General features: G+C 37.2%; 2 long non-coding RNA genes across 2 annotated transcripts; one reads left to right on the top strand and one right to left on the bottom strand.

Annotated features, from left to right (window-relative positions):
- Positions 1-11,055: 11,055 nt before the first annotated feature.
- Positions 11,056-12,574, bottom strand: LOC120304047. Its single transcript, XR_005555597.1, has 3 exons — positions 12,448-12,574; positions 11,268-11,331; positions 11,056-11,182 (listed from the first exon to the last, which is right to left on the bottom strand). It is a non-coding gene; the product is annotated as an uncharacterized LOC120304047 (long non-coding RNA).
- LOC120304046 lies at positions 12,523-14,211 on the top strand. Its single transcript, XR_005555596.1, has 3 exons — positions 12,523-12,745; positions 12,972-13,199; positions 13,998-14,211. It is a non-coding gene; the product is annotated as an uncharacterized LOC120304046 (long non-coding RNA).
- The last annotated feature ends 9,711 nt before the right edge of the window (positions 14,212-23,922 follow it).

Here is a 23,922-nt window from a genome sequence, read left to right as displayed (position 1 = left end):
GCAAGTTCTTCTGCTTAGCAATCCAGGAGTTGAGCCTATAAATTTTTTCCACTTCTCTCTGTAATTCTCCTTTATCCATATCCAAGGCCAGCGCCAGATCAGTAAGGACCAGGCCAAAGAGCTTCCATTTTATGCGACCTCGCATTCCTACGCAACTGCCGAGATCAAAATCTAATCCCCACATGTTTCCAACTGAAATTCCACTCCAACTCTGCAGCCACCAAACGGATCCTGAAAAGAACAGAATTGGCCCTAATCAGAAATGAACTTCACACAAAAAGATCCTCCTAGACCGAATTAACAAAGATCTCCTCACACTCCACCTCAAACTCAGCAACAAGATCCACCCCGCACTTTGGGACAAATCCAAACAACTTGCCGTCTGGAGAGCCGAAACACAGACCACCCTCAAGACAGATACACACACCAACAAACTCCGAAGACTACAAGAACGCCAGAAACAAACCCCTCCTCCCTCACAGCCACACATGAAGCAGACAGTGCATAACATCTCAGATAGGATCCTCACCAAAGCCGAAACCAATGTCCTTTCCAAAGGATTCAACTTTGCAGTCGCTCCCAAACACATCCCCACTGAAACCATTATATGTGGAGTTGAAACCAGCCTGACTAAAATCAACCCCGACGACGCCAACAGAATCAGACTCGAAATCACCAACATCCTCTGCACCAGCAAGCCACCCAAAAGCAACTTACCCAAAGAGGAACAGACAGCACTACGTAACCTTAAAGAAGACACCAGCATAATAATCCTACCAGCAGACAAGGGCAACGCCACGGTGGTTATGAACACATCTGACTACCAAACCAAATTAACCAACCTACTCCAAGACTCCACATACAAACCCCTAAATACAGATCCCACCACCTACCTGGAAAAAACCACCAGATCCAAAATAAAAGCCTCCCCCATTAGCGAAGAGATCCAGCAAAGAATCATTCCCAGAGAGAAATCATCCAGATGCCCCAAACTCTATGGTCTCCCCAAGATACACAAAGAAGGAACCCCACTCAGACCTATAGTCAGCTCCATAGGCTCACCTCTACAAAACCTAGCCAAATTTCTCGCCAAACAACTACAGCCCTATGCAGAATCCATTACCTCACACGTAAAAAACTCATTCCAGTTTATAGAGATCATAAAGAAACAAAACTTACAGCCCAGCGACCTACTAGTGAGCTTCGATGTCATATCCCTCTTCACCAAGTGCCTATCAAAGAAGCCTTGACAGCTATCCAAAACAAATATAACCCCCCAAACACATCTTAGATCTGACCAACCACTGCCTATCCAACACATACTTCATCTATAATGGACAAAAATACAAACAAACAGAAGGAGCACCCATGGGATCACCCCTCTCACCTGTCATTGCCAACCTCTACATGGAACACTTTGAAACCCAAGCTCTAGAAAAATCTGATCACAAACCCAAACTCTGGCTCAGATATGTAGACGACACCTTCATAATCTGGCCACATGGGAAAGAAAAACTGGACAACTTCCTCACACACCTCAACAGCCTACACCCCAAAATACAGTTCACCATGGAAACAGAAGCTAACAACCAACTTCCCTTCCTGGATGTCTTAGTCTACAAGAAATCCAATGGCTCCCTAGGACACACCATCTACCAGAAGAAAACACACACAAACCGCTATCTGCACGCTCTCTCACACCACCACCCAGCACAGATCAACTCTGTAGCCAAGACACTCATCTCCAGAACAAAACGCTTAGCTGACGAACAACACCTAAAACCCGAACTACACACTCTCACCAATGTACTAACATCCAATGGATTCCATAGAAATAAGATTACAAACCTAATCCAAAAAGAAACCCCCACTAAAATCCAAGACAAAGAACAAGAAAACGGCAAAGCCCTCCTCCCATACATAAAAGGCACCACAGACAGAATCAGTAAGATCCTCCATAAACACAACATCAAAACAGCATTCTGCACAAACAGAAAAATATCCACCATCCTTAGAAACCCCAAAGATAAAATTGAATTAGAAAATCAAGGAGTATACGAAATCCCATGCACCACTTGTCCCACCACATACATCGGACAAACCAACAGAAGAATAAGTGCACGCATTGAAGAACATAAGAACTCAGTCAAAAAAGAGGAACCAACATCTTCCCTGGTCCAACACCTTAAAGCCACAGGACATGAAATTGACTTTAAAAATACCAGAACCATTGCCAAAAGTGAACATTTTAATAACAGAATAATCAGAGAAGCCATCGAGATAGAAAAACGCCCACACAGCATGAACAAGCGAGATGATACCTCCCGCCTACCAGCCATTTGGAAACCCGCCCTCATTGACAAACGACTCCCTAACACAAAAAATGATACCAGACCCACACTCACAAAAACCACACAGGAGGTCACCACCAAACATCCACGCAAAAAACAAACCCAAAGCCACACTGACTATGAGGCACGACCACAAACCAGAAGCCAGACCACAGCTGCATCATTAGCCACTTTAAACCCCCCCAATCCATACATGAAGCAAACTGACACCCTCCATGAAGAGGAAGCACGACCACGAACGCGAAGCCAAGGAATGGCAGGGCAGCCCAAAATCTTGAATCCCTCTGCAACTCAGACTAACCTGAGCACAACCAAACAGAACACTCCCCCAGCCAATCAGAGCACAGCCAACCCCCCAGCCAATCAGAGCACAGCCAACCCCCCAGCCAATCAGAGCACAGCCACGCCCCTAACCAATCAGAACACACCTCCACCCAATCAGAACACAGCCAAGCTCCCACCCAATCAGTTCATACCCCCACTGGCAGTTAAAAGGAAGAAACAGCTAAGACCACACATTGCTGCTCAAGCACGAAGCTGAAAGCCAGCCTGAAGATGACGAATGGGACTTCGTCGAAACGTCGCCAAGACACTTCCAATTTTACGTGGGAGAAAACCCGAACAACCAAAGACCTACATATATATATATATATATATATATATATATATATATATATATATATATATATATATACACACACACACACACATACATATATATATACATACATATATATATATACATATATATATACAGTTTATTTGTGCATAATTATGTATGAATGAGGTGTAGTATCACTAAAATATGATTCCCAGATTAATTTTTTCTAAACCAAAGTCAGTAGCAAAATCCAAATAGACATTAATAGTTCAGGACTGTCTCATGTGGCAGCAATACTTCATTTAGTTTATTAGTCATAAATTCTACTAAAATCAAAGCTGACAGAAAGGCTACACTATAAGAGTGCTTGACAGGGGAAATTGTTGATAGCAAAATGGATTTCCCGTCCCTTTCTCCAGTGTTCCTTTCTGAGAACTGCAATATGGTACAGAAAATGCTGAACGTCTTACTAGACATATCACTTCCTCAGAACTTGTTACAGAGCAATTTACTCATTTAAAACAAGCTACAGAAACATCCCAAACTTTATTGTTTGATGTGCTATCTAGCTTTATAGTGTTGATTAAAAGACTCACCAAAGAGGTGAAGTTGCAAACAGCACAGAGTTCCTTGACCTACAGAACTTAAAGTCAGCAGGTCAGTTCTGGTGACTGTGATTTATTGATCAATAAACACAGTCTCCCTTTTTGTTGTCACACCAGCCTTATTTCTGCAAGCATCATCCTCTTCTTCAAAGGATGTGTGCATTGAACTTTAAAAGAATGCCCAGCTACACTGTTAAAATAACCAATAGTCAGGTCCAATACCTTAAATCCTAATTATCTTTATAATGAACAGTTACATCTTTAGTAAGAGAACTGATATAAAAGCAGCTAAATCAGTTAAATAAGAAGTATCCTAATGTAGCCATATATACTAGAATCTACAGGAATCTACAATATTTTACTTTCATTATATAATGTTTTATTTTGAACATAGCCTGGGGGCATCTAATAGTTATGTACTGAAATAAAATACTTATATTTTGAGGTAAACATTTGAATTTGAATATAAAAAAATCAGTTTTGAGTCAATTAAGTTCCTAATTTGAATCAATTAATTATTTCTTTCTGTCTTATCATTTAAACCAGTGGCTCTCAACCTTTTTAATGCCACGACCCCCAACTGGTCGTAAGTTGAGGACTACCCAACCGGTTGTAAGTCGAGGACTTTCCCTGCCTGGGAGCGCCACGCATGCGTGGTGCCGCCCCCTGCACCGGCTAAGGTGTAGCTGGCAAGCGGCAGAGACAGAGCAGGCTGACCACTGGCTGGGCCACCAGCTGGCCCAGCCCAAGGGAGGTAAGGCACCTGCTGGGCCCCATGCGTGCCAGCAACCCTCCCTGTGCCCACCGGCCTCCCACCTCCCACCCCTGGCCCTCTTTTACTTACATTTTTAGTAGTTGCTCAGCAGGGAGGGGTGGAAACTTCCAGACAGCTCACCTTTGCTACAGACAACTTGCAGCACCGTTTGCAGAATGGAACTTTTGGTGGGCTCAGCAGGGCAGAGACAGCCTGGACAATTCCTATTGGCTTTTGAAAGCCAATAGAATTAGACTCTATTCAAGAGAGTCTATTCTATTGGCTTTCAAAAGCCAATAGAATAAAAGGGAGTAGCACAGCTAAGGAAAGGGGGGAAAATGGTGGACTGTGTTGTTTGGCGACCCCCGTGAAATGGTTGTTCGACCCCAAATGGGATCGCGACCCACAGGTTGAGAACCACTGATTTAAACAAATGTATAGTTCCAGCTCCAAAATGATTGTCATGTAAATAATATAGTTATTTACAGAATTACTATTTATATGTCTCTTAGACTATATGAAATAGTTTTCTGAGAACCTCTATGGCTATCTTCTGAATTTTTTAAAAATAGCCTCAACTAATGGTCTCAAAATATTAAAAAATATCCAGCTTTTTTGCAATTTCATCTTTATTCTTGTGAAAATAAAATGCTTGATGCCTGATGTTTTTGAAGTAATGGCCATCATTACTTTATTTGAAATTGTCTTGATTCCAAATGAAGTCATTTATGATTAGTTTAGATTGATATATATGATATAATTTCACTCATTTTCTTCAAGTTCTAAGTTTTTTATTACTTTATCAAAATACAAATAAAAATATTGGGAAAGTAGCAGAGAAAAAGGAAAGAGGAAAAAGTGTAAGGGAAAAGGGGGAAAAGAAAGAAAAGCATTGACTTTTGACTTTTTTTAGCACATACAATAAGATAATAACATACAGCCTCAATTTTTTAACTTTACATAATAATATACACTAGCTATTTCTATATCAACAAACGTATGTAATCAGCAAAATCCAAAGTCAAAGTTTCATTTTTTTTCATTTTTTTTGCACAAAGTACAGAAGTGGTATCCAAGTAGAAACAAAGTTAGCTGTATTCTTTTCTTTGATAAGGGCTATCAATTTAGTCATCTCTGATAATTCATCGGTTTTTCTAGCCAGTCATCCATTGTGGGAATTAAAGTATCTTTCCATTTTCATGCTTAGAGCATTCTTGCTGCTATCAGTATATATATATATAAAATCCAAATTTATTTTCAAGTTTTTTTTACATTAAACCTAAAAGAAAAGTCTCTGATTTTATCTTTACATTCACTTAAGAATCTTCTGTATTAAGATGTGAATCCTACTCAAATATGTTTTTGCTTTGCTGAAAGTCTACCAGATGGTAAAAAAAAATCCTTCTTTACATTTACATTTCCAACATACATTTGAAACACCTTTATACTTTTTTGACAATTTATCAGGTGTTAAATAGTATACCCCTTTATTAAAAAATTCTTTCAAGTTATAATTTAATGTAAATTTCAAACCCTTCATCCACATATTTTCCCATTGTTCAAGCATTATATTAGACCCGAACTTCCTTGCCCATTGGATCATACTATGCTTCACATACTCATTCTCTAGATTCAATTTCAATAACAGTTTATAAAACTTAGCAATTATATGTTTATCACTACCACACAGTACCTAGCCTGGTAATAAAATGTTCGGAATCAACCCACAAGCTCAGAGAACAAATCTTCAACCTCATCCTACACCCGAGCTACAGATATTTGGCACTATTGCAAACACTGTATAGTTTCCAATTCATTTTTGAAAAGTCAAATCCATAACTTTTAAAATATAATTTAAGCCTTTTTTTCCCATTGTAAATATGTAAACCAGTAATGGTCACGACCTTCTGATTCCAACTTTTGTTTGGATTTTGGGATAGATTCACCTTGATTAAAAAGCATTATTTGACCATAAGTACACCAGTAAAATTTCACTTATTTTGTTGATTATATTTTCAACTCATATCAGCCCAATCAATAACTGTTTTGACAGAATTCAGAACAAACAAATCAAACAAATATTCAAAACAGTTTTAAATGTTCTGCCTGCATCTTCTTTCTGGTTCTATGAGCCCACACAATGAGGATCTATTTGATGACACTACAACATCCCACATCTGGTTACATTACATTAGTATCAGTTTTCAAAGAATGTATGAGATGAAACATGCAGTCACTGAAATTTAATTAGGTCATGATGTCACAAAATCAGTGCAGAGAAAGGCAGAAAGTAAAATGACTTTCCTCTTTAATCAATCTATTTTTTAGAATAATAACTGAGGTTTTAATCTTTTTGCTTTAGATTTTTCTGTTCTTAGATCTTGCTTTGGGTTGAAGTTGTATTGATTGCTCTTAGGTTTAGCTTTAAATGAACTGATACTGTTTCTTATGAGTTGTCATGAAAATGTTACTACAACAACCTAGCATGTATATTTATAAAACAATTAAATTAAGGGTCCAAGCAATATCTGGTCAAAAAAATTAGATGTGATCTTCATTCCACATTTGAGCTATAACCTTTGAAAAAAATTGGAACCATTCATTTGAAATCCTGATAGTTTCAAATCATCAAATCATGATTTATAAATGTAGGTGACACTGTTTATATAAGGAACTTTTTAATTTTATACTTTCTTTGGACCAAAGATGGATGATGTATCTATTTTTTGTATACAACATTATCTTGCCAATATAAGCCACATAAAAATAGCCATGTATAGTTAAAACAATGAAAGGAGTCAGATATGGCTACAAATGTGACTTCTACAACAATGAAAAAGTATGGGTTCCAACTGGCAAATGTGGCTTTCATATGTCAAAGCTCTTTGTTTATAATTATATTAAAATCTGAGGAGGAGCTGGCATAATGCTGCATTCCAGTCCTTCTCTTTGAATGATATTTGGATTCTCTGCTACCATCATCATCATAAGAAAGTAGAGAGAAAACACAGCTAACCTTTACTAGCCAAAGTCCATACCAATGACATAAATTACACCCTTTACATTCTAGCTAGGTACTCTCAAGTCTTTAAATGCTCCAAGCATCATGAATAAATTATTTCTTTCCACTATGGCTCATAGTGCCAGAAGGCAGGAGGAATTTAAACATAACTAAGATCAACATTCTGAGTTTACTTGGCCTCCACATCTAACAGTGCTGCTATAAATTCTTGAACTTTTCATTTGGGAATTTAAGAAGGCCTCATAGACTTGGCAATTTTTTATTTTAAAAAGTGTTCTATTATAAAGATATTAAACTCTGGAATCTTGAGATGGTGCTTTGGTATCATATTCTGTCCCTAGCTTGCTATACCATCCTGCCACTTTGTAGAGAAGACTGCTGCCAAGGAACATAACACTCTAATTCAGCAAATCTCAGTTTTGGTTCCAGATGTGTTTTTTATTTCAGTTCTGAGCAGAATCTGTTTACAGCAATCAACAGAAAATTAGATTAGGACAAGTGTTTAAAGTGTCTTAAATGATAGCTTTGGAGTCCTTGTATTCTCTGAGCTTTGTTATTTGCATGTCTGCTGAGGACTATAAATACAAGATAGCCAAAATAGCTTTCCCAACCTGATGTCCAGTAAATTCATTGAAAGAACAACTCCTCAAATGTTTAGCAGCAGGATATTAACCACTGTTGGGTGGGAATTCTGGAAGTTGGAGTTCTAACCCAACCAGTGGTTGGAAACTTCGGCAGAACCAGTAGCCAATTTTTTGTTGCCCAGAAAGGACTTCTGGAAGCGGCAATCACACAGAGAACTGGTTGTTCACATATATGAATCACCACTGAATCCAACCCAAAAGAATAAAGCAGGGGTCTTCAAATTTGGCTCTTTTATGACTTGTGGACTTCAACTCCCAGAATTTCTCAGCCAGCGTGCCTGGCTGAGGAATTCTGAGATTTGAAGTCCACAAGTCATAAAAGGGCCAAGTTTGAAGACCCCTGGAATAAAGTATTCATTGTTGGTCTTGGCATTTTCATTTCACATTTTACTTCTTTTTTGTGAATTCAGGATCACTCACTTCATGACAGACATGGCAGCCTTTTTACAACTAGAATACTATACTGCACACATACATAAGCAACATAAACATAGACTTAAGGAGATTAACCCTTAAAATAATAATATTAAATCTACTAAACCTACTACTCTTTTTTGATATTGTTATATATGGACACAAAGATTTCCCCCTTCCCAAAAAATCTGGAACTGATCTTTTTTGCATTTAATGAGCAAGTTGGTAGTGTAATTTGCAGAACTCCGGATGCACAGTGTGATGGGCAAACTTCTAAATTGGTCTTTTATTGCTTCTATATCCTTTCTTGTTCTCATTCATTCTCTTATTCTCACCCTCCTTTTTTTCTTAAATTGAATTGCTAACAGTATTCAATGCAACCCACTTCAAGCCAGAACACAATTGTCACGTCATCACTGCAGTAACAGCATTGAGAAATATACATATGTACATGGATATGTCTATCTGTTTTAGGGGATATATGTTGAAGGGATACAATGTTTTTGTAATGGGGGAAAAATTGAAAAATACAGCTGTACTGTATTTGAGGGTACAGCAGTCTATGTCAATACTTCTCAGCCTCAGCAAATTTGTGGATTTTAGTGTGCTGGCTACGGAATTCTGGAAGTTGAAGTTCAGACTTCTTAAAGTTGGCGAGGCTGAAAAATACTGATCTATGCATTGGTGGTTTGTGAGTTGAAGGCCAAAGTTGTTATCCATTCCAGGATCCCAATATGTTACTCTCTAACTTCACATTTCACAAAACAGTGCACAACATGACCCAGAATAGAAATTAAAAAATTCTGGTAGAACAGATTTACCTTCATAAAAGTTCTATACTGTGCAATCCTACAGCAGTTTCATACTTCTTCAACAAGTACATTTAAACTTTTTTTTAAAAAAAAAAAATCTGCAATAAAGCTGAGACTTAAAATATAAATAAACAGATCTGACTAAGGATCAGTTAATAGAATTATTTGCTTTCCCCGATTGTCCTTTCCAGCAAATTGGCAAGGAAAATAACCAGGTTTTGGACACTTTGCTACAAACATTAAATCACTCAGCCATGAAACCCAGAATGGGCTGTGTGGATCCCAACAGTGCACTTTATCTCTGTCAGCGACATTGTTTTCCAATAAAAAAGCTCCCAGTGAAAGTTATTCTAATGTTATTCTTAAAATTCAGGAAAGGAAAGGAAACCGTTAGTACTATTTGGTAAGAACCAACAGCCTAATTTATATTGCACATGAAATTGATAATAATTGTTATTGTTCAACCATTCAGAACTTATAAAAATACAAATGCAAGATTTTTTTCCAGATTTAAAACAATAAATAAATAAACGTATGAACTTCTTCTTTAAACCTGAGTTCACACTTCTAAATCAGAGAATTCATTGTTCTCTCTCTGTGTGTATACTAATCATAATCAGAAAATACATAAGGAAAAGATCAAGTAGCATAGAAAAATAGGAACAAATTGCCATTCAAAGAACTGAAATGAAACATAATAGAATTTCCAGAACAGCTAAAATAAAACAGACAATTTCAACAGAAGAGCAGAATTGGCATTATTTAATTTCTTTCATTTACTTATTTTTAAAGTATGATAGAAATACAAATATTTCAAGATTCTCCTTTTTCTGCATTAGCCTATTTAATAAAGTTGTTCCATTTTTTGAGGTCCAATTTCTTTTCTCTCTGTTAACAGAAATATAATAGATGGAGAAAATGTCACTCAATATCAGGGTCTTTTTTACCTGTGTAACTCAAGTTTTGGAATATTGATGGGAAGAAGCAGATTAGAGCCTACTATTTTTTCTTCTTGTGATTCTTGAGAACTTGTTACTTTAAAATCATCATCAACATTTTTAAAGTATTTCTCTTGGTTGCTAGAATCACTAACAAATGGATTTTTAATTAGATATGCTTAATTTGATTCTTTAGAAAATAAAATGATTCTGCTATACATAAGTTTAACTAGTACCAGATGTGGAATAGAAATTAATTCCAACTGTTGTTGACATTTTTATACTCTTATTCCTTTCAAGCTAGCCATAAACAGAGAAGTGTTAGAAAAGCAGTTAGGTTGCTAGAGAAATAAAGTTAATCAAGGCAGAATCAAAAAACTTGTTAGAAATCTTAGCATTAATCTCAGTTGAGGAACTCTGAAGATTTGGACCGTATATACCCGTGGTGGCAAACCTATGGCACGCGTGCCAGAGGCGGCACTCAGAGCCCTTCTGTGGGCACGTGTGCCCAGTCCTAGGCCTTTAGCTGGGTTTTATAAAACCTTTTCATTTTAGGCCTCCACCGCCGTGTGCAAAAGAAAAAAAGGTTCAACCAATCAATCAATTTCAACTTCTTGCGGGAAAAAATAATCTTGCAAAGTTGGAATTGATTGATTGAACTTTTTAGTCCCACCCAGTCTGCCGTTACCACTGCAGCCACGCCCACCCAATAGGCCATGCCCACCCAATGGGCCACACCCACCCAGCACCCGACAATAGATAAGTAGGTTTTGGGTTGCAGTTTGGACACTCGGTCTCTAAAATGTGCACCATCACTGGTATATACCAAGTTTAATTGTTTAATTTTCCAGTTTCTCTTTTGTTTTAATAACAAAATATGTAACAGAGAGATATGATGAAGTCATGTGTTCAGAAATTGCACACAAATAGCTATTTGGGAATGATTTTTGAACTGAATGTCAATGTTTCAGCATTGGCTTAACGGTCAATTGGAAGTCGCTGGGAGCCTTAAGTAACTCAAACACTGTATACTGTTTGGCTCTGTAAAAGAAAAAAGAAAAGAAAATCATTTCTATGAATGTTCCTGAGAATTTGGATATAGAATCAAAATTCCTCTTGAACTCACTTGTTGGTCACTTCCCTTCGATGGCTTAATCCTAAGTAGAATCCTTTTTCTTCTGAATGTTTCTCTACGTAATTTTGGGGAGAGAAAGTATATATACTTACTTTCCATTCTTTATATTATAGAAACACGTCCCCAAACTGCAGAATTTAGGGATCATCCTTTCATCCATCTTATTGAGTCACCTGTCTTTCTTTCCCAGTGGCTTCTTGGCTTCTCCTCCTACACTGCTTCATCTACTGTCACCCTCCTGATTGTTAATGCTCATAACAGAAAAAAAATGCATTGGCTGCTATTTTTCAGGCTTTTCCTTATATCTATTTCAAGCTCCTGAAAATTAATAAAAGTTAAGTATGTGTCCTTTGTTATTAACTCCACCTACTGACTTCACCGACACATTAATTGGCCACAGTTTGAAATATGTTTTTGATTTCTAGTTTAGCCTTCAGTTGAGATAGTATTTCATAGCGGTCTCCTGCCAAATACTAACCAAGCCAGAGCCTGCTTAGCTTCTAAGCCCTGACAAGGTCAGCAATGCGCTGTCACCTGCTGAAGCTTTAATAGAAGGGGAACCACTAATTTAGGATGATCTAGGCCTGGGATGTGAAACAAACAAAGTATTTTATTTGGCTTCCTTTAGATGACAGGTTATTTGTCTAGCCAAAGCAAACCAAAGCAGGACTATTTATTTATTTGATTATACAGCTGCCTGTCTCATGTAAGTGACTCTGAGCAGCTTAGAATAAAATGTAGGCAGTCTTCAAGTTATGACCCTAATGGACCCTGCCCATTGAGGTGGCAAATTGTGATGGTCATTAAGCGAGATCAACTTACTTAATAACCCCCTGCCTTGCTTTTCCTGATGCAATCATTAAATGACAGTGTAGTTGTTAAATGGACAACAGGGTGCCTCAGGGTTAGTCCTGGGAGGCCTACAGCAGACCCAGGCCCATCTGCCTTAGGCCTTCCACAACTCTTGAGACAACTTGTGCTCTGCCTCCTGCCCCTCCAGGTCCCCAGAAGCCTTAATGCTTGTTTTTTTCCCCTTCCCACAGATATCTAAGGCCTTAGCCTACTACCCCCCACCCCCACCCCAGACACTCAGCCTCCCAAGGCAGAAGAAACCAGCCAGGGACTCGCAGGTTCCTTAGCCAGCTCCAGGATGTAGCAGCACCCAACTTACCTTTCTGGGTTTTTTTTGTTTTGTTTTTGTTTTTCAGGGAGGTGCCCAGCTGATGCCTAGTAAAGCCTAATTTTCCTACAGAGGCTTCCTTGTGGCACCACTTGTTATTCTGGAGCCTCCTTAAAAAGGGAACCCCTTACAGGTTGTCATGAAGCAACCTCTGTAAGACAGATGAGCCTCGCATCACATCACATTGCATTGTGTCACAATTACAAACCTGGGTAGCTTTAGGCTTCCTTGGGTGGCTGGATGGGAAGTAGGCCTTGGCCTGCAAACTGTATTAGTCCTGCACATGCCGGTAACTTCTGCTGCTTTACCTTTGGTGGCTGAATGGCTGGGTTGGGAGCAGGTCAAAGCCTGAAGAGATCTAGTGAGATAGATGGGGGAGAAATGTATGGGGTGAGAAAAGTGGGGGATCTTGATTTCATGTGGTCTTTGGCTTAATGTCAAAAAAACTAATGACTCAAAACTCCAGTCTCTGGAAAAAGCTCAGTATCTTTTCTTCATTGGTTTTGGATATGTAGAAAGAAAAATAAAAAGAAAGTCAGAAGAGAGATGGGAAAAGTATGTCAGGGAAAGAAGGAGGTTCAGAAAACCAGCTTTGCACAGCACTTGCTGCTCCCTCTCCACCAGTAGCTTATGAAGTAACCCCTGCCTCAATTATACCTTGGGAATGGAGCATTGAACAGAAAAAGATGTCTGGCAACCTCTCCTTTTTTTGGACACTCTTATACATTATTTTATAACTCACGGTAAGTTGCTATTCATGTAACATTGTACTATAAATTGCAATGTTCTTATTTTTACACACACACACACACTTACACAAACACACACACACACAGAGTATTAATGTAGATAGAAATAGCCACATTTTTCCTGTGTATAGATCAGACCTAGAATGAAAGCCAAAACAGAGCTGCTCTGAGAATTCCATAAAATTGATTTTCATGTTTTTCTTTAGACAGTCTGCTTCTTTTTATTCCATTCTATTGTGGTTGCCAACACTCCTGCTGAAATTAGTAATCAATTGCACAAAACCAAATGTTTAACATTTGGCAGCTTAAATTCTGCAGTTGTTTTTTGAAAGAGAGAATGGCAGGGACACTTCACTACGTCTTAGTGCAACAGAGAACACATTTTAGAACTATGGGTCAGGTGAATTCCATGCTACTAGGGCTCAATTATGTGATCAGAATAAATTATGTAAATCAAGCATTTTTTTGCTAAATATATTTAACATTCATAATTCAATGTTTAAAGTTAAGAAGGGTTTGATTAGAACCATGGACCAGAATTGAAAATAGAAATATCTGGAGCATGAGAAGGATATTAGTTGTGAAAACAGAGTAGCAATAAATTAAGAAAAAAGAATCCCGGAGAATAGAAAGCTGAGAAAATTAAGCAGACATGGTTTGTTTGTCTATGTGTGTGCACACACTTAAATTTTATATAGCTCTGAGCTCATTTAGTTACAATTCTATTTTGCAAAACACCTGAGAATAAACTAGAAAACATCAGGTTTATTTACTTACTTATTTATTTTGCAGAATTTTATTATTTTACCTATGTGGAGAGAGGAGCATGTCGATGTTATCATGTTCCATCTGAAACCTTCCTATGTTTTCTTCTGTCAGAGCAAGAAGGGGATGTGGATGCCAGACTTCCTTCATCATTATCTGCCCACTTCTACCCATTAGGATTTCTCTGCAGAAAAACTAGGAATTAAAATCTTATTTCCATGTAAAGTTGCAAATAAACTGATATCATCTGCCTATTTATTTCTCTGGCCCTAACTCCACTTTTAGTAGCCATGCTCTTGCATCCCCAGTCTCTGTGAGCTACACCAACCCCTTATTCCTGTAGTCACTTGTCCTCTGTCTCTTTTAGATCCCAATTCTCCAAGCCATCAAATAGAGGAAAGAAAAAAAGATATCTACTATTGTGTTTGGGAAGAATAAAAAGGGTATTTACAAAATTCAAATTTAAGAGTGTTCTAAATGTTATTCATGAAAATATTTATCTTTACCTTTTTTAAAAAAAAAAACTTTGATATAGTAACTCCACCTATCTTCATTGCAGTGCCTGTAAAATAATAGAGAATATTGAGATTTGCCAATCTCCATAGGTTTTGATCACTCTCCTTCCCCTGGAGAAAGAAATGTGGTGGCCAAGCTGCTGATGAGTTTCAATTATCATTCTTTGCAGGATCTAATTGCCTACACAATCATGCCAGAAGCTGTTTTCCTTCTCTCAGACTATTTTTGTTTCAGTGTTTTTCCATATTTTTCTTTATTTTATATGTCCCGTAATTATTGCTTGAGAGATGCCCAAGTAGACATGGAAGGAAGGGCGGACAAATCAGCCAAGAAAATCTTGCAGTTGGATTCTACCCACTCATACTTCAGGTCCTTCATTGATTGATCTTTCCTTCACTGGCTGACGATGTATTGAAACCATTAAGCAAAGGAGAAGACTAGCGTGGCCATGGCAAATCACTGATGCCAAAATAATAAGCAATCATGATGTAATTATACAAAGGCTAATATTACATATTTGCATCAGGATGTAATTGCACTCATTAGTACTGGAATGTCTAATAAAAGTACATGAGTTGTGACATTTTTATGATTACATAATTATGCAGGTGGTATCATTTGTCCCTGCATTGCTGATATAGAAAATCAATGTTCTTTTAATGACTGGCACCTCACAGTCAAGATGCCATTCAGCAAGGTTTTGGAACAGAGGAAGAAGTGTGAAAAGGACTGGCAACAGGAACAGAAAACTTGATGCTGACATTGTTTTGTGCCAGTCCAAAGTTGGGTGAAAAGTGCTTTGGCAATGTACATCCATAGACATGTGTATTTTTTTTAAAAAAAATACACTTTATTTTCATACTATTTGTGTGGGTCAAGAGCCTAGCTAAATACTGATAACTTTGACTTCATGCAATGAATTATAGTAATGCACTTACACAGAATTGTCACTGGCATGAATTTGTGTGGTCTAGGTCTGAAATAAATACTCATTTGTTCACACAAACCTATTCCCAGACTGACCGTGTTTACCTACTGCCTTGTCCTAATATATTACACGTGCCATATTTTTTGCTCTGTATTCATGATGTAAAAATCCATTTGGTGTAGAACAAACATACTTATGAAGCAATTTTTGCTTTTGGTTTCCTCCAAATTATGATCTATCAGTGATTGTTTCAGGCAAGATCAAAGATAATTTCATCAGTGAATGTAACTTCTTGTTCAGACTATGTTTTGGCAAAATCTGTCTTGAAGTCCTGATGGGCATTTTGCCTGAATAAAGACGGGAAACTCTAGGACATGATCCATGGGGCATAAAACCTTAAGTGAAGAAAACCTGCTTAGATGAAATAAGAAAGAAAAATCAATTATAACATCCAAAAACATAACTAAACAAATAATACTGAGATGAGGCAATCATACACTCTTGATTTAATATTATTGGCAATCTTGACAAGACTAGTGCTAACAGTAGTAGCAGAATGAGCACCAGAAATATCTCTGAGTATTTACTTACAGTGTTTATATGGCTGCCTACTTCAATAATGATTCTAGGCAGCTCACAACAATCTACTAAAACATAGCTAAAAACAGAGGTAACCTTTCTCCCAAGTGCCAAATAACACCCCAGTTCATCTTCCATCCTAGCCCAACACTTGGGGAAAGAGTGTTCATAGATCTCCAGAAGGCTAAAAGGGTCAGATCTCAAATGAGAGGCTATTCCAAAGGGTGGCAACACCCCCTTATCTAACCTAACAGGTTGGGCAGATACCCTTGGGAAGAGGCGATCCTGCAAGTAACCTGGCTCTGTGCCTTTAGGGCAGGGGTGTCAAACTGCTGGCCCATGGGCTGGATGCGTCATGCCAAAACCATGGCCATCCCATTGCCAGCAATGGGAAAAAAAGTTGTGATACAGTCACAACATGTCACATCACATCGCAAGTTTGACACCCATGATTATCACCTTGAATCAGCACCTTGAAATGCACAAAAAAGCAACTGGGAGCCAATGCAATTCATGCAGCAGTGATGTTATTTGGGTAAACCACAGGGCGCACAAAACTGTGGACTGCTGTATTCTGAACTAGATACAGCTTCTGGATGGTGTTCGAGAGCAGTCCCATGTACAGCACATTGCAGTAGTTAAAGTAGGAGGGGACCAAAGCCAGGAGTGACTGTGAACAAAACCATGTGGTCCAGAAATTGGTGCACAGGCTGGATTTATGTGAAGGCTCCCTTGGCCGTAGCTGCCACCTACTTTTTCATCAAAAACTGCAAGTCCAAGAGGACCCCCAAATGGCAGAAGTGATCTGTCCAAGGAAGTGTTACACTGGCCAGAATCATAGATTTAATTCTCCTGGGAAGGGGGAAGGGGGAATGGGTGGAAAACCCCACAAACACTGTCCTGCTACAGTTGAATTGCAGATGAGATTTTCCTTATCCATGCCCTTATTTGTGAAAGTGTAATTAATATTCCTCTAAGTAGGAGTTACTTGCACTAATATCTTGAATCTTTGTGGAAATTGAAGAATTAGGCTGAAAGTTGTTTAAGCCCAGTCTCTAAATTGCTAATAATATTGCATTAAACAACCTGGAGATAGAAGAGAAATGGGAATCATCTTTATAAATAGGTTCAACAATAGCAGAGTAATGTACCTGCTTTTAAATAACATAAATTACAGATTTTTCTTACTACTGTGATCTGGGAACAGCTTTTCTTCTTGTATAAAATGCTGTAGACAAAACTGGAGATCTATGACTGTTTGAGTATATTCAGTTTTCTGATATGTTAGATTTATTTTGTTGAGTTACCAAGGAAAATATGTGCTTTAGAGAATGGATATAGCTTTATACATGTTTCACATCTTTTCAGTCTTTGCCATTTTTTACATATTATCCCAAACATAACAAACTTCTATTGCTTACTTTTTGAACATAAATGTGGCTTATATGACATTGTTCAGATCCTATTTTTATTAGTGAATTTGCTGAAAAGAGTTATTATCATTTTAGAGTGTAATGAATTCCTTGGTTCCTGATTTTTTTTTAAAAAAAAAAAATTAAAATAATAATGCAATCCTTCAGATAACTCAGATTTCAAAGGCAAGTTGTACCTGTTATACTTTAAAATTGTCAGCTGCCAAGGCACTACAGTGTATTTTAATGTGTTTCTTCAAAACACTTAAAGGCACTTCTGATAATATATGAACCACTAAATATAAAAAGAGAGAACGTAATCTTCAACACACACTGATTAATGCAAAATTGACTCAAATAAATGCAGTTTATGGCCCTATTCCAATGAGCTCTTTCAGTGCTACAGACTCCCATACAATAGTTTTCCATTTTCAAAATTCCATCAATTTTTACTTACAACATTTTTTGAAAACAGGTACAGTAACTTCCAATCAGCCACCCAGCCATAATTTAAGGTTCCATTTCCATTACGATATAAACATTTGAATTATGGGCAGAGGACAATACTGTTCACGATTGATCACTTACCTGTCATCGTTACTCGCAATGACTGTGGCTGGACATTGAGAGGAACTGTGTTGATTGTGTTGCATATTTATTGCAAATGAATTATCAGATTAATTTGGCTCATATATTTTTTTCTTTACAACCAATATTAAATTAATGTATCTTTATTTAAACAAAACAAGCTAATAGATTATGCAGAAGCATTGTTTCAATTACAGATATTTCCAAAGAGAAATTATTTGTTAAGATATGTATGGCCCTTGATTCAAGACAACTAAAGACTTATGGTAAATATATCCAGACCAGATTTTAAATTAATGATACAATGGACAGATTTTGAATTACTTCTATGTTCTAATACCAGATCGTGACACTATACTGAGAGAGCATGCTTTGTGTCTCATGATGGATTTCTCCAAAAGAAATAACTTTGTATTTCATATTAATGTTCTCATCTCAAAATATTTTCTTTGAAATTACATCCTTTTGATTCTAATGAGGCTGACTTTTAAGTAAATATGCAGCCTTATTTTAAATTCCAGTTTATGAATTAGTTATGATTTCCATTGCTAATGAAAGTGTGTTTTTTCTGATTAACTCATACATAATAAGGGAAAACCTGGAACATTTATGAAAAGAAGAAATTCATAACAGGATTTCTGGCAAAAGTTGTTGTTCCCTCTCTTGTCCCACTTAGTGAAGAGGGCAAGAGAGCAACAACAACAACAAAAACAACAAAATAAGTTACTGAGAGAATGTGTTTATAGCTAAGCATCGCCACCAGAAAAAAGTAAGTTGGCCCTATCCCCTCCTGCTATGCCAACCCCACTAGATTACGTGTGAGGGTACTTGTATGATCAGAGATTGGATAATCAAAAACATGGCAGGAAGCATCTGAAGTAAGTAAAATAAATAAAGAGCTGCCAGAAAAAGGATTTGCCACTTTTGTGCAAAGTAAGGAAAAGAAATGAACATGTCCAAAACTCTCCCGGCCACGCCTCATTGGCTGCAGCAATGTACAGTACATGTGCTATGAATACTTAAAGTATCTCACCTCAAGCTCTCAAAACTGGCATGATGAGTTGTTAGGTTGTATAATAAAAACCTGATTGCTGTTTTATTTTTTACAATACATTGTTTAATACAAATTGAAACTCAGTCATTAGTGGCAAGTAGGGTGAAGATAAAAAGAAAAGACAGACAAAAGTATCACTTACATAATGTTGATAATATACTAACCTCATAATCTTCATATGTGCCTTATATGAACACGAAAATGGAACAATAGGTTGAGAGAGACAGATCTTGACAGAACTTGACAAATGGGATTGCAAAGAGATAAAGAAGTACTACCAGGACTTTTAAGCAGGTATTCTGACTCAGGACAATTTGTTTTGTTAGCAGTTACCAGTCCTCACTTCTGGTCTCTTCATCTATAGGTGTATACACTAGCTGCAGTTTTTGTACAAGTTCCATTGCAATAGCTATTCATCTGCGGTTCTTAATGGACTGTTTGCTTTCTCTGCAGTGATAGGATGGAGAGTTCCTTTAACATTTTGCCCCTTGGGCATAATTTCAAAAACATTGTTCAGCTAACTAACTTGCACAATATTTAAGTTCTGTGTTCTAAATTGTGCGGCACCAACAATAATATGAAGAGATACAGAATTCTTTAGGAACAATGGGACTATTAAGCTAAGGGGGTTTGCATTTATTATAGTTTTTAAAGATTTCTCTTCCTGCTTGGCTTCTCTTAATATGATGTCTTCTTCTTAACATCTCAATTTTTGGTTTTTGAAACAACAAAGAATTTGACCAAATACAAAAATATTATTTTTTTCTGTTTCTTTTCCTTCCTGCCAAACCTTAAATTCTTTGGCCTTGCTCAAACTTCCTACTGCTTTGTGTGAGAATTCAGGAGTAATCAGGCTATGGGAACAATTGTTAGGTCAAATATGTTAACACAGCCAAGACTTTACATATTTTTTCCAACATATACATCAAGTAAAAACATTCCTTCTTCATGATCTCCTGGAGAATTTTTGATTTTCCAAGTTCTAGTATTGAGAATGTCTGTGTGGGGTCATGGCATACAATTCTCAAAACCACCAAGCTCTGAATGGTTGGCATTTGCAGGAATCAAAATACCCATAGCAGCAGCAGTCACACAAATTTAGAACAGCATCTAAAATAAATGCTATTTAAAAACTGGAATAAAATATATCAACTTAATTGGTACTAATAAAACTCTTGTGATGCCACAAGTTTCTTAATTTCATCAGTACATTAAACAATGAGCTTCATTCATCAGATTATTGTGAACTTTCCATAGGTAACTAGTTAACCAGTTAACCACTGTAGAGAACAGGATCTTGGAGTACTGTATATTAATCTTTGGTCTAATTCAGCAGGGCTCTTCCTATGAATCTATTGTACTCAATATAAATTTCATGGAGATGTTCTTCTTTTTCTCTGCTCATTGGGACCCATTTTAAATTTAATTTAACAAAATATCGTACAGCGTATATAAAGAGCTTTCATTTAATCTAGTATGTGAATGTCGTGAGAATTTCCATAAAAGAAAAAAACATTTTCCTAGCGGAATAAACCTAAAACTGCTTCACTGAAAAATATATGGTCCTCTAAATGTTAAACACTTCTGACAATTGACCTTGCCACTTGGAATTCAACAGTACTTGAAGGAGTATTGTTCATCTAAACTGGACAAAGAAAAAGGTAAAGATTCTATTCATTGGATTATAGAAACCCAATTTAGGCTTTAATCCAGAATGTACACCAGTGGTTCTCAACCTGTAGGTCGGGACCCTATTTGGGGTTGAACGACCATTTCATGGGGGTCGCCAAACAACGCAGTCTGCCATTTTTTCCCCTTTTCCTTAGCTGTGCTACTCCCTTTTATTCTATTGGTTTTTGAAAGCCAATAGAATAGACTCTCTTGAATAGAGTCTAATTCTATTGGCTTTCATAAGCCAATAGGAATTGTCCAGGCTGTCTCTGCCCTGCTGAGCCTGCCAAAAGTCCCATTTTGCAAACGGTGCTGCACCAGTTGAGTAATCCTCGACTTACAACTGGTTGAATAGTCCTCGACTTACGAACGGTTGGGGGGTCGCGGCATTAAAAAGGTTGAGAACCACTGATGTATACTGTGAGACAATACATTGGCTTTCTTGTAAACAGAACTCAGTCCAGGTTCATGCAGAAATCAGTGCAGCTTCTGTCCTTCAGACATTAATGTTAATTATGAAAATGCCTGCAGGAAAGCTGACATCAGAGCTACTAGCAACAAGAGGTTATCTGGAGCAGTGCATGATATGTGCTCTAGTTGACTAACGCCTTTGCTTCTTTTAGATCAGTGATAGGGAAAGCAATGACCTTGAATGGGTGTGCTTGCTGATACCATGAATTTATCTCTATAGTTAACATAACTAGGAGACAGCTCATATACATTAAGTATAGATCAATGACTGGATAATGTGATGCTTTGCAAATCTTTTTTTCTATATTCAGTGGTTTGTACTTTGGTATTATGGGGTACTTGTTGAGGCCCCAGACCTGATTAAAAAGGCCCAATAATATAACACTGAAGAACATATCCAATGCTGTCATTTGCATAGCATGGATGAAAAGGGAAGGCAAGTATCTAAACTCTATAGAAAAAAGTCTGCAATGCAGTATGAATAAGCATGAGGACACCATTATTGGTCTCTTGTTATTAACAAATAACAAGAGACCAAGATGCTACTGTGACATCTGAAACATCAAAAGTGGAGCTGTGCTACATTCCTCTATTGATAATTGGAGGTTGCAACAATGGTGGCTGAAGTGAAAAGGGGAAGAGAAAAAAGAAATTGGAGGCGTATATGGCACAAATATTGGGCAAGATACCACCTACATCATGTGAGGAATATGGAAGGGAAGAGTTCAGGACATGGGGACAATCAGATGGGGCCCTACTTGCCCTAAAAGAATTTTGAGATTCTTCAGTTTTTATTTTATCAAAACTGGGAATAAAAGAAACATTAAAGGTTTTGCTTCCATATATCTGGGGTTCATTCAAAATAAATTGATAGAACTTTTAGACCATGATGTTCCATGTTCCATTTTATATTCATTGCATTCATATTTTATTCTGTACCATATAGGCCAGAGAACCAATATTGTTCTTTTATTATAATTTTTAAGTAGTATGATAGTAGAAAAACTGTATGCCATGTGATGTTAATATATGACTCCCTCTGTTTATCACACTTTTAGAGTTATTGGTACCTAAAATCAAGAATTGCCTAGTTCAACAAGTTTTTATTCTCAGGGAGCTTTGGGAAAGAATACACTTGCTGAAGTAATAGGGTTGGGGGAAGGGTTAACCATTTATTAATTTTGTGCAAGACCATAGCAGACATTTCCATCTATTTCATCTGAAAGAGATCTGATCAATTTTGAGTGTGTATCTAAAGCACCATGCTAACTTGTGTTGAGTAATGTTTTGGAAACAAGGTTTGTTTCTGGTTTGTATATAATTATAATCTGCAAAGGGAAAAAGGGTGAGCTACTTATGGCACATACGGTACTTGCTTTTGTTCACCTTTTCTAGTACCCAATGCCAGCACTATTTCATTTGCTTATATTATATAAACATGATTAATAAAATATTCAAGAAGTTGATAAAGGCCAGGTCACAAGAACTGACTATTATACTACTGTATGGTCATAAAAAAGATGGTATGATAAAATAGTACTTTTTAAGCTCTAGAAAAGAAGTGACTATTTAAGAAAAACCTCTAATGTTTGTAATTGCAGAATACATGGCATTTTTTGCAAACATTTCAACATAGCAATAGCAGCATAGGGACTAACACACACAGAGAGAGAGAGAGAGAGAGAGAGAGAGAGAGAGAGAGAGAGAGGGAGACTATTAATTTTCACTTTGCCTGACTTTGTGCAAGTTTTCTTTCTATAATTATAACACTAGAGGTCATTGCAATGGAATTACTAGTCTTCAAATTATACAAGACAATTCTTCTCAAGGGAGTTGGACAAATTTGTAAAACAAATACAGTTGAAATTTCAGACATTAATCTCTTTTGTACGTGGTCTGGGAAAAAGAGAGCCCTGAAATGAAATTTTACCCTAAGGCTCACAAAATGAGATATCGTTTTTTTCTAAGAACAAGGTTTTACATTAGACAGTTAGTACAGCATTAAGCTTTTGAAACCATCGCTTTTTATGGCCTTTACTGCTGAAACAGAGCTATAAGATTGGAAAGACTTCAGCAGATTCTCAGCCACAAGCTATATGTTTAATCTAGCATCAGAATTTAGAGCATGACTTCAGCTGGAGAATCCTTGAGCTGGAGATACAAATTCCAAGGAGTTTAGAATACATGGGACTTCCTCAAGCCTGATATCTTAAGCTACCACTTCCCCATCCCTCTGATGTATTAGACTACCACTTCCTAACATGATGGGAGTTGCAGTCCCAAGACAGCTACAGTACCTAATTAGGAAGATCTAGTACAGAGGTGTCAAACTGCAGGCTGGATGCGTCACGCGTAGGACACACCCACCCCTGCTCCGCAAAGGTAAAAAACATCACGATATGTCACAATATGTCACATGAGTTAATCGAGTTTGACATCCGAGATCTAGAGCTTTCTTTTATATTCAAAATACTAATCTATTTAGTTATCACTTAACAGGTTTTAACACCATCATTGGAGTCCCGAGCGTATTAATTAAAACAAACAAATGTGAAGCTGCACCAGAGTGATATCTTTAAACCTGGATTAAGTTGCCTAAAAGAATAATCACTTCCTGACATTGTATCTGTAATCCTTGAGAAAGATTAGTGCAAGCATACACACATTTATTTATGCTCAGGGAAATGCAAAGTGTTTATTTTGATTCTCATTGCCTACATACAAGATTTTGCT

This window comes from Crotalus tigris, unplaced genomic scaffold (assembly GCF_016545835.1).
Source record: "Crotalus tigris isolate CLP2741 ecotype Arizona unplaced genomic scaffold, ASM1654583v1 scf7180000017628.32516253702:7417878, whole genome shotgun sequence".
Lineage (NCBI taxonomy): Eukaryota > Metazoa > Chordata > Lepidosauria > Squamata > Viperidae > Crotalus > Crotalus tigris.
The sequence above is the reverse complement of the archived record's forward strand: the minus strand, read 5'-3'. Positions and strand labels throughout refer to the sequence as shown.